Genomic DNA, 15,813 nt, shown 5'->3' with positions numbered 1-15,813 from the left:
CAACTTCAAGCTGATAAACCACCAGGTTTAAATAGTATGGTGCCATTAAAACCTTTCTTAAGGACTAGACCCCTTAAACATTAAGTTATTAGTTAATTATTTTATGTCTGTTCATATATTACATTTTTGACAATTTGTTTTATCAATGTATTTTAAATATGTTATTTATTTCATAGTTTGTCTCTAAGCAGTATGTGGATTTGATTTATGTTTTTATATGATTGGTGCATTTGAACTCTTGAGCCTTTTTAATGAGATGTCTCATGGTATTTTGTATTAGTCTGAAGAAGCGGATTGACTCCATGAAAGCGCTCATGCTGTTTGTTTGTTTCTACATTAAAGGATTTTTATAGCCGTGTGTGACCAACGTATATTTCTTTTGGACAGTATCTACTTTTTATCATTGGTTGCTTCATTCAGTGTCTGGGACACTTCTTGTTTTGCACTTTTGCTCTTTTATCCCCCACTGAACATGGCTGAAGGAATAGATGAGACTCAGTGAGCTGAGATTTTTATTGATAACATGCGAGCTGCTACAGCTACGAATGGGAAGAGGATGACCGAACTGTTAGATTCCCTTTTAAACCTGCAAGCTAATCCACTGCTAACCGAGGACTTACAGGTTCAGCAAGGTATGGTGACAGTGGATTATAATCAGTATGAACATTTTTTAAAAGAATTCCATATGTTGGAGAATAAACTTTACAAGTACAAGCGTCTGCAGTGGCAGCGCTTCCACTTTGAAGCCTCCCTCAAATTTAACATCGTACCGAAAGGGCTCAGAGTATTGCCTATGCCAAGTTATGGCCAAACATTTCCAAACCTACTTTGGCACTGGCAAATGCTCAATTTGGAATGCAGCACAAAATATATGCAGCTGTTTATTGATTTCTTCCAGCATGAGGAGAGCGATCTTCTCAGTGAGATTTACCGTATACAGAATGATATATATGACAATTATAATGTAGACATCTATGGGGACAAACTTGACAGTCTACATCAGAATATTTATCTGTATCAGCAAAGACTTTCTATCACTAAAACCAGGAAAATACATAGGGATTTGAATGATTTTCGAACAGGGAATGTGTTTTCGTGGTCTAGAGAAACACATAATGCAGAGGGAGTTTGGCGAGTACCAGGAAATGGGCTGAGCAACACTGATACGAACTTAACCATTGGACCAGCTGTCCCTCCTATTGAGACAGCCATACCATCATTGGGGGATGCTCCTAATACATTAGATGATTCATTGAAGGCAATCAATAAGCCAGAAGAAATTTCAGCAACCACATTCAAATGTGGCCAAGACATAGATACATGCCATTCAAGTAATGATGCCCTACCAGGAGTAAAACATAAACAAGCTCCGATGATGCGGACAGGATTTAACAATGTACAACAAGGGGCTGTTGGTGCTTCTTCATCACAACGAAAATTTTTATTACAGAATCCTTTACCTGTTTGAGGGAGGTCCAGGAGCTGAATTACCAACGGAAAGATACGACACCCACACAGCATGGACGAGCACACTAGGACTGGAAAGCAGGGCCAAACAGATTTAGTTTTTAACATTTCCATTTTTCCTTTAACTGAAATGTATTTGAGACTGTTAAATAGAGGGTTGAGTTTCGTTCTGGCACAAAGAGCAGAATTAGTTGATGTACTGAAGGATCTTAAGTTATTTGGAAGAACGTTAACATTGAAAGCTATGTTTCAAGGGGACTTATATGAATACAATGCCTTTAAGAAACCTAGTGTGTTTATCCCACCTAGTAATGCAGTAATTGATTTATTTGTGTATGTGTGTGAAAAACAAATTAGGAACAAATTTGTTGAGAACAACAGTATTATATTCCACAATTTAACTGCAGTGGAACAACAGGCTCTATACAAACTTAAAGGACTGACATGCATTGAAATACACCCTGCCAATAAAGGAGGGAGTATTGTCATCCTAGATAGAGATTTGCACATAGCAGGTATAATGAAATTTGTGCAAGATGGTAATACCTATGAATGTATAACTTTACAGACAGTTAATGCAGTTATTGCTAGAACACAATTTTTTGTATTTGATTTACTTTTAACTGGTATGATATCAGATTCTCTGTTTGACTATTTTAAGGTTGATTCTCCCACCATGCCTATAATATACGGTCTACCCAAAGTGCATAAAGACCTGCTTAATCCCCCAATGCATCCAATTGTGTTGGGTAGGGGGTGGGTAACTGAGCCCATCTCCATTTTTGTAGAAAAGAACCTGCACCCTGTGTTAAATGATTGTGTCACTGTTCTTAAAGATACCAAGAATTTTTAAGTGAGTTAGGAATGCAAGTATAATAATTAGATAGCCCTTGTTGGTTTGTGACTCTTGACATTGACTCACTGTTCACTGTAATTCCCAATACTTGGGGGATAGAAAACATTTGAGAACTACTAATTGACAAAAATATGTGCCCTAGGAAAGTCAGACTGTTATGTGCATTGCAGGAGATCATTCTAGACAACAATGTTTGTATGTTTAACGATGAATATTACATACAGAGAGTTGGCATGGCTATGGGCACAGCATGTGCCAATAGCTATGCCAACCTTTCTCTAGCACAATGGGAGATGAATTTTGTTCTTTCTGGCAATGGCTTTATTAACTCCATCAAATGGTATAAAAGATTTGCAGACAACATTTTTATTTTGTGCAAGGCACTGAGCAAAGCCTGAATGAGTTCTTACATTATCTCAATACTGTTACAAATTTTCTTAGGTTTACATGTAAGTACTCTTTATATGAGATTGAATTTCTTGATGTTAGGGTTAAAAGAGATGCAGTTGGCATACTCTCTACTTCCCTATATAGGAAACCAGTCAGGAAACATAATGTTTTACACAATGGAAGTATGCATCCTAAGCATACTAAACAGAATGTATTGAAGGGGCAGATTTTTCGAATCATGTGCCTTTATAATGATGATGAACTTTTACATGAGGCTTTACTTTCAATAAAAAATGAATTTATGGAGAAGGGCTATAAAGAACAAGATATAGATAGACAGATTGGAATGGCATGGAGGGAGGGACAAGGGAGATGACCATATTATAATGATGGACAGGTACTAGTATCTAGACCTGATGAAAACAGTGAAAGTATTCTGTGTGATATTAAGGGTAGGCAAGATGGTATGATTAGAATGCCTTTGACCTTTGCTAGCAACATACAAATAGTCTGTGAGGTCATTAAGAGCAATTGGGATATTCTCTCTATGGTGAAAGAACTGGATGGAAAGATAAGTGACATACCTTCCTTTTCTTTTAAGAAGAATAGATCACTGAAAAAACATCTATGTTACAAGGCAGTGGATGCCCAAAAGCACATGATGTCTCATAGAATAGGCACCTGTACTTGTAGGAGATGTATGGCATGTTCCTCCATTTATACAGGGAGGCAGTTTATGCATCCCCATACAGGGTTTAAGTTTGAGGCTACATGATATGCAGATTACTGCTCTGAGAATGTTGTGTATTTTGGTTTTTGCAAAGTATGTTATGCCTTCTACATTGGTAAGATGAATCACCTTTCCAAAGACAGAATCTTGGAACATCAAAGGGATATTAAAAATGTAAAAGAAAATAACGCAATAGCTATGCATGTAAGTAGAGATGGTCCTTTACATAAATTCAATTTTTTTCATTTTACAGATAGTGTCTGAGAACAAGAGAGTGGGTAACTTTAAAAATCGGACTGAGGCTGAAGAGCAAAAGTAGATCATTCAACTTCAAGCTGATAAACCACCAGGTTTAAATAGTATGGTGTCATTAAAACCCTTCTTAAGGACTAGACCCCTTAAACATTAAGTTATTAGTTAAATATTTTTATGTCTATTCATATATTACATCTTTGACAATTTATTTTATCAGTGTATTTTAAATATAGTGTTATGTATTTCATATGTATGGTTTGTCTCTAAGCAGTATGTGGATTTGATTTATGTTTTTATTTGATTGGTGCATTTGGACTCTTGAGCCTTTTTAATGAAATGTCTCATGGTGTTTTGTATTAGTCTGATGAAATGGATTGACTCAGTGAAAGCACTCACTCTGTTTGTTTGTTTCTATATTAAAGGATTTTTATAGCTGTGTGTGACCAATGTATATTTCTTTTGGACAGTATCTACTTTTAATCATTGGTTGCTTCATTCGGTGTCTGGGACACTTCTTGAAGTATTTAAAACAATATTGCAGGACAGTGTCAAATAAAGAAAGAAAAATATCTAAACTAAACTTTGCTATATTCCTGAGTGTATGTAAGAGAATTACTATGCCTTAGAAACTTACTTCATCAGAGCAAGGCAAATGTGATGAATAGATCTTCTAGTTGTTTTCATGTCAAAGACAGACTACAGAATGCTGGGTCTCTATCTGATAATTCTTAAATTAATATCTCAAGTATTACGGTTGGATAGCTTGCAGAGTGACAATGTCTTGTCATCTGACTCCTAGTTCCCAGGCCCAAAACAACCACTGATAACAGCTGGTAGCATTTAGCATCTACCTATACAAATACATAGACAATGGCTTTTCCTCAGATCTTTGGCAGATGCTGGAAGTAAGAAAACAATAAACCACTTCCAAGACAATACAGAAAGCTCCTTAGTTTTAGACATTGTGTGTTCTTGCTGCATTGAAACTGAAAGATATCATCTTTTATTGTATAGCCACAAAGTAATTTAATTTCAGCTATTTTCTGACATTTTGGTGGACTGAAGTTATCCCCCATATGTTCCAGTTTCCACTGTTAAAATATATACATTTAAACAGTTACAATAGTGCATGTACATTTCTGTTCTATTCCAGTAGGGCACACTGTAGACAAATTTCAAGCACTTTGCAAAGACCCTTTTCAACACGTCTGTTTGATATACACATGACATACAGTTCTAATACAGTTGTAACACACGCATCTTATATGAATCATGTTGATATTCACAAATGATATATAATTCTTTACAAAATTTCAGATAGCTGTGCTGGCAGTATCTCGCTTTGTCACACTACATATATATATGTTCATAGTATGATACTGTGCTATTGGCCCAGAGGCCCTTATAAGCCTAGCCAAGAATTTTGCCCATGTTTCCAAAATGTTGCACTTGTTTCCTGTGTTCAGTAGATCCCAGGGGTGTGTTTTCTATTTTCAATCCAGTCATCCAGGTTCCTCTTAAAGAGGGCTACAGAGTTACTCTGCTTGACATGGAGACAGAGTCTATTCCACAAATGGTAAAGTCTTTGGGATACAAATTTATCCTGTCAACAATTTCTATTAGTGTTACAGACCAGGTTGAGGCCTTGTTTGCAGGTTGCTCGAGTGGAGTTTGACTTACGGATATGCAGCAACTCCATCAAGGATATATATATATATATATATATATATATATATATATATACAAATATATATATATATATATATATATATATATAGCAGTGTGAAGGTAAGTTTTTTTGTGTTTTTTATTTTTTACTTGTACAACAACAACATGGTCAACATTTCGAATGTCGATCATATGGTCTCAGCCATATGAATTTTGACATTGTGAAATGTCGACCATGTCAAGTAGATCCATATATATATATATATATATATATATATATATGTATATATATATATATATATATATATATATATATATATATATATATATATATATATAGTACAGTCCACACTGTCACTAGTGATATACACACAATTAATGTTGTCAAACACCTATGTATGTAGTGTGTGCATAGGCAGAGCAGGTAGCAAACATGCATGTGGCATTACAACTTGATTGATGTTCCGCACCATCAGTCATGTATATTCCACAGAAACAATACCAAGGTATGGCCAATACGCTGTGTGACAGTGCACTATGACAAAGGTGGCACTCTTCAGTTACACATCACTGGAAGGTGTGTAGGGTGTACATGAAGAAGGGTGCATTGTACACAGATGTTGGTATGATGAAGACTGGGAACCATGAAGGTATTATGGCCTCTGATGTGCATATCCTTCACATACCCACTACTTGTGTTACATTCAAGGGATTAGCCAGCACTCTGACAACATGCTGGTGGATGTACCAACTACTATCTACTCCATGACATGGGTTACATATCTATTGGTCTGATTATAGGCTGTGATATCTACATTATACTTGGGTGATGTGTTTCTTTCCTGATTCAACGAATCCCTCCATGTTTTTGTGTTGTCATGGATGAGGCAGCAGTGTTTGGTATGTGTTAATACTGTCTGCATTATACTAATTTCACAGTTGGAGTCAGCAATTGCCCACAGTCTGTAGTCCTTAATGCAGCTGTTTGGACACACATGTATATGTCATCTATGATGTCCATCCCTTAACCAATGGGCAGGATAGGGCCTAGCACACAACTCTGATGTATCGACCTGATCACTGGACCTGTGATTTAGGGCATGTCACACATTTCAACATAGTGAGATACCACATATGTAATACACTGGTCTACCCATTTGGTGATATTGCTGTTTATGGCCATATATGACAGTGTTTATTTAATACCTCAGTGTAGATTTGTATCAAATGCCTTGACCTGGTCAAGTTCCACAAGATGATGCTGTTGTTATTATGCATTCACTCGATGACCTCTCTGAGGACATCTAGCAGCTGTAACACACTTGATGTAGCATTAATAACTCACACAGTCTGTTTCAAACACCTGAAATATTACTAGTGTACTTGTAGAAGAGGTCCATGATGACATGTTGGTCTACCACATGGTTGAGGAGAGCCTGGAGTTCTCTATATATGCATGCATAGGTGCTGTCCCCGCAACTCAGATAGATGGATGTTGATGTATGCCCTTGTATGGCAACATAGGTTGTGTGGAGGGTGTGCTGAACTGTGTTTTCAATTGTATCAAGAAGGTGTCTGTACCGAGTCACACTATATGTGATTTTTGATGTTGTCACAGCCCAGTGATTCAGTGTGATAGGGCTAGATGAAGGTAAGAAAGTGAATAATGCCTGTCGTGATCTGGCCTAGGGTTTTGGCATAATTCTTCACACAGGTATCAGTGAGAAAACCTTTAAGCTGGGAATTCAGCTTTATGACAGTTATTGGGTAACAAAATGGCTCACTAACAGAACACATCAAGTGTCAGCTGGTGAATCAACCTGTACCATTAGACCATTCATCATTGGCAAACCCAAGGGATCTATGCTTGGCCCTTCATTCTTTGAACTCTATTTTTCTACATTGCAAGCTAAAGTATATGCCATTTGGTTTACCAAGTTTGCTAATTCTTGCATATTGTGTGCAATCATTGAGTCCACCATTGGTGATAACATAGTACAGGAGGAACTAACACACATAACTGAATAGTGACAAAGGCACACAATCTACAAATAAATGCAGAAATGTGAGTTTGTAATGTTGTCTGTCTGAAAAGTAGAATTCCATGTTAACCACAGCATTGACAGCAGTCCTGCTATGCAGAAACCCAGTGATGCAAGCACTGGGAATACATGCAGATAGCAATCTGAACTTTGACCACCAAGTGTCCATAGTGGTATTGAATACCTATATTATGCACATCATAAGTCATGCCATCATATCATGCACCCATTTTTTTTTTTGAGAGAGAGAGAAATGTTGGGGAAGAGACATAGGTATGTCTAGGTCAGGTAAGTTGGGTAGGTGAGGAAGCAATTGCAGACAGACAAGACAAACAAGACAAGAGATAAGAATGGTGATGAACACAAAAGGCTGGGGGACACCATGACTGGGGTGAGGGTGGGAAAATTAAGAACCCATGGTCATCAAGCTGGGTGACAGTGGGAATCGAGTCCTCACCCACTGGGATGTCATTACTGTCACCTCAGTCCACAGATGACTAGAGTGCTTGATGTTGCCTTCTCCTCCTCCTGGTACTCTGCAAAATGAGGGAAATCAGCCTCTCCAGCTGGCATAGATGTGTACCAACAGTGCAGCACACTAGCCTATGCAACATCCCTGGCAACCTGGTGCTGGTGATAAAATCACCACGTCTGCTACTGCTCCTTTAGGGAACCACTGGACGAGACACCAAGGCAGGACTACCTGAAGGGACTGGTAGTGCAGGGGCAGCAGAAATGGTGTGGTTTACCATCATAATGTTGACCAGGTGGATGGTCGAGCGACTATGTATGAAAGGAGTGTGGCAACATCCCAAAATTGTGAATCACAAAATCCCGTTCCCCTTTTGACCCATGTTAGCACTTGTTTTGGGGTGTAGAGTGGCTGGAAATGTTGATTTCAGTGTTTTTGTGACATTTTGACTGTTTGGCATTACGGGATTTGCTGACAAAAGTCACTCATATGCAGAGTCAAGCAATGTGCACTCGACAATATGATAGTAAACTGATGGTGTTGCCAGGTCGGGTCTCAGACATGCTGGGCAATGGTGCTAAAGCTGGTGGAGGGGGGCAGTCAGATACTGTGGGCAGGCCTACCTCAGTGTGCTGTGGAGCATTCAGTAATGTGGTACACATGGATGACATGAACACATTTTGACAACACGTAATAAAATTAAAAAAAAAAAAAAAAATATATATATATATATATATATATATATATATATAAAATAATAAAATATAAATAAAAAACAGTGATAAGGGTTGTGGTGAGATTAAAACAAGAGATAACATTACTACCTTCATATGTTACACTGAATGCATTAATACAATTATTTTATTTTATTATTTTAACCTTTGCTTTTAAGACTAACATCTCCTAACAGATAACTTTTACCTTTAAGACTACCAACTCCTAACAGATGCACACTATACTACAGATTGCAGAAAGTACTCCTTGACATGTCCATGGGCATTTGTGCCACTGGTATAGAGGCTTTAATTTAGTTATATATAATTGAATAATTTAACTGTATTGAATAGTTGGGAAGTGTGGTATTTGTCCCCACAACTTCTGACTAAAGTCTAATAGTGCACTTTTGGTTTTGGTTTATGTTGCAAACTAATGTATGCATACTTGCTTTTACAGTTGAGATATGCATGCTCAATGTGATACAAGTCTATAAAATACCAAAACCATTATCTTTAACTTTTAATGATACAATAACAGTACTCTTCTACTGCATATATATACCACATGCTTCCCTCATCCTCACCAGCCTAGCCCCATGGGTTCGCACATTCATCTTGCAGGCCATAGCAGCTTTAGAAAAACAGAACAGACCAGAATACCATCATGTATACCAGTCTTTCCTATATTCAGCTTTTAAGTCTCAAAAGTACTTCCTGTAGTGTATACCTACACAGCTTTGGGATATCCGAAATTTCATTTTCCTTTATCCAGTGATCAAGAGTATCCCTCGTCCTGTTCCATAGGTCATTATAATGATGCCTACATTGTTCACCGGTGTACAGGATACCGATGGCACTGGATACAGCCCAGGCTAAACTATCCCAAGCTCCTGACATACTGGGAGCCAGAAGAGTCCCCCTGCAGGAGCTGGTCACTGTGGTGCTTAACTTGGAGTCCAATAAAAATCTTGGACTCCTGGACACCCCATCTCTGTGCCCTAAACCTGACACCTTCTCAACCAAAGCCTGCCATGTCTACCAAGGATCAAGAAAAATGGACAGTGACAGATTCCCACCGGTTCCTATTATTGCACTTACTGGGAGTGTGCACACTGTTTGAAACTGTTATGCTCTGCTTACCATTGTGCAAACACAGTGCACACCACCAAACACCATGTTTGTGCAATGGTAATCAAAGTGCAAAATTGCAAAGCAGTGAGACATTACGTGTGTGTGTGTGTGTGTGTGTGTGTGTGTGTGTGTGTGTGTGTGTGTGTGTATGTGTGTGCATGCTAGCCAGATGTGAACACCATGCCAATCCTGATAACAGGAATATCCTTACAGGAATATAGTACACAGTATACCCACAGTCATACATCTGATAATATATGTGATAATACATAGCTATATACTGAAATAACTGATACAGTACTAGTATGTTAGCCCTCACTGGTATAATTCATATCAGCTCCATTATGTAAAATATTATAAGTGATAGTGACAATAATGGAAAGTAGAAAAACAGCAAAAGTGCATGGCAGAGGCTGCATTTGAACCCAGAACCATGTGTATGGCAGTCTTACATTTATACCTGTTGCCACATAAAGGTTGAGAAAACAGTTGTCTATGTTGCAGTTTATTGCTATAAACTGCAATGTGACAACAGTAAAACAAAGTTTGCACAGCTTGTATTAAAACCCAGAGCCATCTGAATTCCAGCCTTATAGTTATACCTGCTGCCACAGGAATAGTTACATGAGATTTCCTATTTTATAATCATTCTTAAGGTCTTGTTGTTAACCACAGCACAATGTCGCTTCACAGTTTGTGCTATGTCCAATGGTATTACTTGAATGCATCTGGTTTCAATTTTTAGTTGTCTGGGTCCTGTCCGCTTCCTGGGTTGTCCACTTGTCCAGTTTGTGCATTGCTGTGCTTCTTGCAAACCAGATGAGTATAGCCAAATCTGACATTCATTTTTCTCCATTTCTCATGTTTGTGCTAAGTGTCTCATTCATCAAATACTGTCAAATAAAAAAAATGAAAAGAAAGAGGTAGTTGAAATGAAGACTATCAGTCTATAATGTACAGAGTACAAACTGTTAGCACACATGAGATATTTCCACATAGGTCTGGATTTGAACTCACACTTCAATGCACCTTTAGAACACAGGATGGGTGCCTTATCCCTCTTTGCCACACAAACAGCTTTGGAGCAAAGAACTTAAATCAATATGCACACAATCAACTACAACAGCATTTACACTGATGTTAAATCATACAAGTGTTATTGCACATATATTAGTTTTGGATGTAGTGCACCTAGTGATCACACAACCTGTCATGATTATTGCTTGCAGATATAAACCTCTGCCTTACATTTCCATGTTTGTTGGCCATTCTTCATTTATCTGAGCAGTAATCTGAGACATGCAGTGCATAAGGCATTCTATATCATTGCCCTTAAAATGTGAGAGAATTTTAACTGATAATAATGTCATATGCAGTTGCCAACAAAGTAAGGGTATATTGTATGTTAAGGAACACAACATGTTACTTGTGTGCTGCTTACTTACATTTCCAGCCTTATATCTAACACTTTGTAAATCTAACCTGACTCACCCAGAAGAAATAAGTTAGCTTGCAGTACTGTTATGTTTCCTTCTCCCAACCACTAATCATTCACAGTTGCAATCCATTAACAACAAACACTGAGGGAGTGCCTGCACTATGTTTACATCTCCTACATGGATCCATTTTTTTGGGATTTAGCAATTCTAATGAGTTCACATCTCATTTGAATCTTCACCATGTTAACAACCCTGAATCTACCCCATATAAAAAGGCAAGCATGTAGATAGACAAACTAAGGTTGAGGAGACTTGTTTATCTCCAGAAAACTGAACAGAGGCTATTACTTTGGGATATATGTGCACAAAGGATTACTACACTTGAGAAGGTATATTTGCATTTTGTTGTCATACTACATATGCTGGAATCTATTTAACACCAACCTGAAGTGAAGGCTTTTACAGTTTTATCTGTATGAATTAGTTAGAAGTATACTGATGGCATGCACATGTTTGCCAAGCCATTTTGGAGGTGTACATGATTGCCAATACATGAAAATGGAATGCTGTGTGATAAATATGTACAAATGTTTCAGGGACAGTTCCTTTAATAGCACATTTAGCATTTTAAAGATGGTTTGTTAGAAAAATGTATCAATTTCCTGTTCTTTTCGGGAGAGCAAAGATAGACTGTTCTTTTGTGGGAGGAGGAGAAAAGATGAGTTATTATTATGGCATGAATAAGGATAGCTTGAACTTTTGTTGGGGAAACAAAGGTGAGTTTCTGTTATGACAAAACAAGGATATGTTGCTCTTGTTACTCTCCTAGTTTTTCATCCTGCCTGTTGTTTGCATTTCACATCTGTAGACAGCAGTATGTTTCTACAGGGGGTAATACTGAGTGGCTACCTCTTCTGTTTTATCTGGAATCAATTATCCAATATTTATGTGTATTATCCTTCTGTTCTCTTTTAAGACACATAGGAGTATGCCATCCAGGAGTGCCAGTCCTCGGAGACCCTCCATCACCGATGCTGAGAACCAAGTCATTATGGATGCCTTTAGGCAACATGGTGCTTTTCTGCTGGAAAGGGGATGGGGAGATATGGTATGTCAGATACAAATTTGGCAACAGATATTTCTGATCTGAATGCCATGGTGGGCCATGGCAGGTCATATGAGCAGGTGCACCACAGGGCCACTGACATGATTACATCTGCATGGAGGAGAGCAATTGCAGTAGGCCATGACCACATGGTTACCAGGGGAAGGCCTGCTAAGCAACCACCACTAACACCTAATGAAGAGTTCCTGGCCAATATCAGGGATCCAGCCATCTCACAAGAGAGTGTAGTGCAGCATGTCCTGGATGTGGGAGCAACAGTGTCAGAGACAGCAAGGACTCCCAGGAGGAGCTTCCAGGTAGGTTTTGCATCTCAACAATTGAAGATTGGTGTATAGTAAAACAATTGCAATGAATACATTATTTCTGTGTCACATGTATTTGGGGGGGTATTAAAGATTGCTACAGTTATTAGGTTAAGTTTCAGTTGAAAGCCATGTTCTTGTTGAAAGTATGCTTAATGGACATATAAAGGGGTAAAGGTATTACCCCGAGTGTTACTGTTTATAGTGATGATGTTGCTTTTACCTCCTGCTTAACTACTTCCAGGATCATCTGGATTATAGAGGAGAATGTCTTTGATAGATGGTAACCAACCATTTTTATGTCAGTACTGCTGAGCAATTTAAAGAAATATTTAGCATGTGCTGTTGATGTCAGGCCTGTTGTGTATATTGCTGTACTGATTACAATAGTGGCATCACTGTTACTTTGTTAGCATATATTGCAGTATAGTAGTGTAGGTATTAGTGTATTCATGTGTTTGGTGCTTTTTATCACAGGTGATCATGACAGTGGGAGTGTGGCCCTCTGCCACCTGATGTCAGTGTATCACCAGACTCTGATGATCACAGTGGCCAAACTGAGGAACATTTGGGGGTGTAGAGGTTGAATCTGATACTGAGGTTGACATACAGGCATCCCCTTCACTTCCATCTAACACAGCCAGTAGGCCTATGCCTACCCATTCCACTGAGGCCACATATATTGTACAGGTGGAGGGCAAGGCCCTTGATCAGAGAAGTGTAGCTAGTTCAGCTTCAATGCCTGTTGAGTCTGGCCATAGCCAAAGTGATGATGAGATGTCATGCAGGAGGGTTGATAGGGGTGCTTAGAAGGGGGCTGCTATCCCTCCTCCATCTGGTGCAGGTATCTCTTCCCATGCCACTCAACATATGTTTAGGGCCATCAAAGAGGCACAGGCACAGTCCCATAGATACTCTGGACAAATGCTCAGGGGAGTAGATGCTGCACAGTCTGACATGCATGACTGCATCCACCATGTTGCCGATTCAATGGATCTGATGAATGACACATTGGAACAAGGGATATCTGTGATGGAAGTAGGGGTGTATGTCATAGAACAAGCATTGTCTGTGATGGCACATCTGCTGAGAGGGGAATGGCATCTTTGTGGTTGTGGGCATATGTGACCCACATCATCAGCTGTTAGCAAACATGGCCATGCCCGATCATGCTCAGATAGTGGCAGTACTTCCACTGCTCTGTCAGTGGATGTGTTGTCCACACCCAAACATAGCAAGCCATGGGGTCATGGTCCTGGGCATCCCCATGAAGGGAGCTCATCTAGCAGACATCAGTCACATTCAGGTAGCAGCACTGCATCTGATTGTTGTAGTGGTTATACTAGTGCAACTCCTGGTAGAGCCAGTTCTTGTAGTTAGGATGATGATGATGAACTGCCACCTCTACCATGAACAGCTCACACCTGTCCGACATACCAAGAGGTAGACACTCACACACTAATGTCACCTGAAGAACCTGTACAGACACACACACACAACAGTTACTCATTTTGTCTCACTGGCCCATTTGTTGGTATATCTAACTGTCTGTCTGCTTCTCTTTCTTAATCACACACACTCACCAATCCTTTGTCTCAACCTATCCCCCCCACACACACAACACCCTGTGAAAGTGATGAGAACTGTGCCATATCCTGTTTTCTATTTTTTGATTCAGGGATACATAAGCTTTGTGCCTGATGCTCATGGGTTCATAGCTAACTTAGTGTTTGGTATATCTGCATTTGTGGTGTTGAACTGTTAATTGTGCCTTTGACATAGATTGGCCATGGAAAGTCAGACAGCTGATAGCATCAAATTTCAGTGGGGGCTGGTGACTTCAAATCAAAGGGGGGGGCTGCAGGAGACATCTGAATGGGTGGGGCCAATGGGAAGGGGTGGCCATCTAGAAGGGGGTGGGGCTATGCTAACAACTTCAAAAAATGGGACTTTAATTAAATACGCTGCTATGGTCATAGGTTTCAACCTCTTAAGTGGCAAGTGTGGAACACAGACCCTAACTATGTGTGACAAATGGTTGATATCAAGACAAATGAATTGTAGAAGAAAAAAATATTTCAGTGCACTGGCTACATGACAGCTTGCTTAATATCTAGATGGAAACAAAAAGGTTGCGAGGCATGACAAAAATAAATTACTTTTTAAATACATTACTGGAATGCCAGTCAAAATCAAGTATAAAAAACAAGCAGCACTCAACTCAAACCACTTATCCTTGAACTGCAGTTCTAATTATAATTGATATACAGTTTTATAAAAGTACCAAGTAACATGCTGAAAGTAGCAATCTCTGTGATACCCCCACTTGTAAAAATGTTTCTTTTCCAAAAATGACCTGCTGCCTGACAACTATCTACTTGTTTTATGGGGAAAACATGATCAAAGTAAAAATGAACGGCAAGCAAGAAACAAGCTCAAGAAAAATGACTTAAAGGATTACTGCACAGGCTATGGACCACACATGATAGATCGGCATTCTGTTTAGTTTACAGGTAAAGCATGCAAAGATGACTGCAAGTCTCCAACAAATGTAATGAGCTTCTGAAAATACTGTAATCCTGTCCTTTATTACAAATACTGTCATATGCATTTCAATACCTAAGGCTTATACGCTATCTAGTTATGTAAATATTGTCTGCGTGGCAACAACAAAAATGCTTTCAATGTTGGTAATTCTTTAACAGTATGCTTATTAAAGCTTACTTGCATACTTGCATCTTACAGTCTCAGACAAGCTTACATGATTGTCATTAAAGCATTGCTACTTAAACGCAGAGCAACAGGCACTGCAACAACATGCATTTTCTGAAGAAGAAGCATAAATCAACAATATAAAATATGACAGGAAACCAGGACATTCTGCAAAATCAAGGACAGATGAAAAGCCACTGTAGTACTTGTGTCTACCTTGGATGGGTGGATACTCTGCACACTTACACTGCATAACTGCTCCTTGCCTTGCTTGGACAGATCCAGAGTCACTACGTGGGGGAGTGGGGTGCAACAAGTATGTCACAATTTGAAATGTCTCTGGCTGACGGTGATGGCCCTGACACATTTGTCATTCCTTTCAGCCTCAGAGCAAGAAATCTGGACAAAGCCATAAACAGAAGTGGGGCAAAGGCCCAAAAATAAGGAAAATGTTTAAATATTGCTCTTATAAACTTAGAAAGATAATAGAATAAGTAGGTCCTGCAT

This window comes from Protopterus annectens, chromosome 1.part0, assembly GCF_019279795.1.
Source record: "Protopterus annectens isolate FY-2018-M chromosome 1.part0, PAN1.0, whole genome shotgun sequence".
NCBI lineage: Eukaryota > Metazoa > Chordata > Ceratodontiformes > Protopteridae > Protopterus > Protopterus annectens.
The sequence above is the reverse complement of the archived record's forward strand: the minus strand, read 5'-3'. Positions refer to the sequence as shown.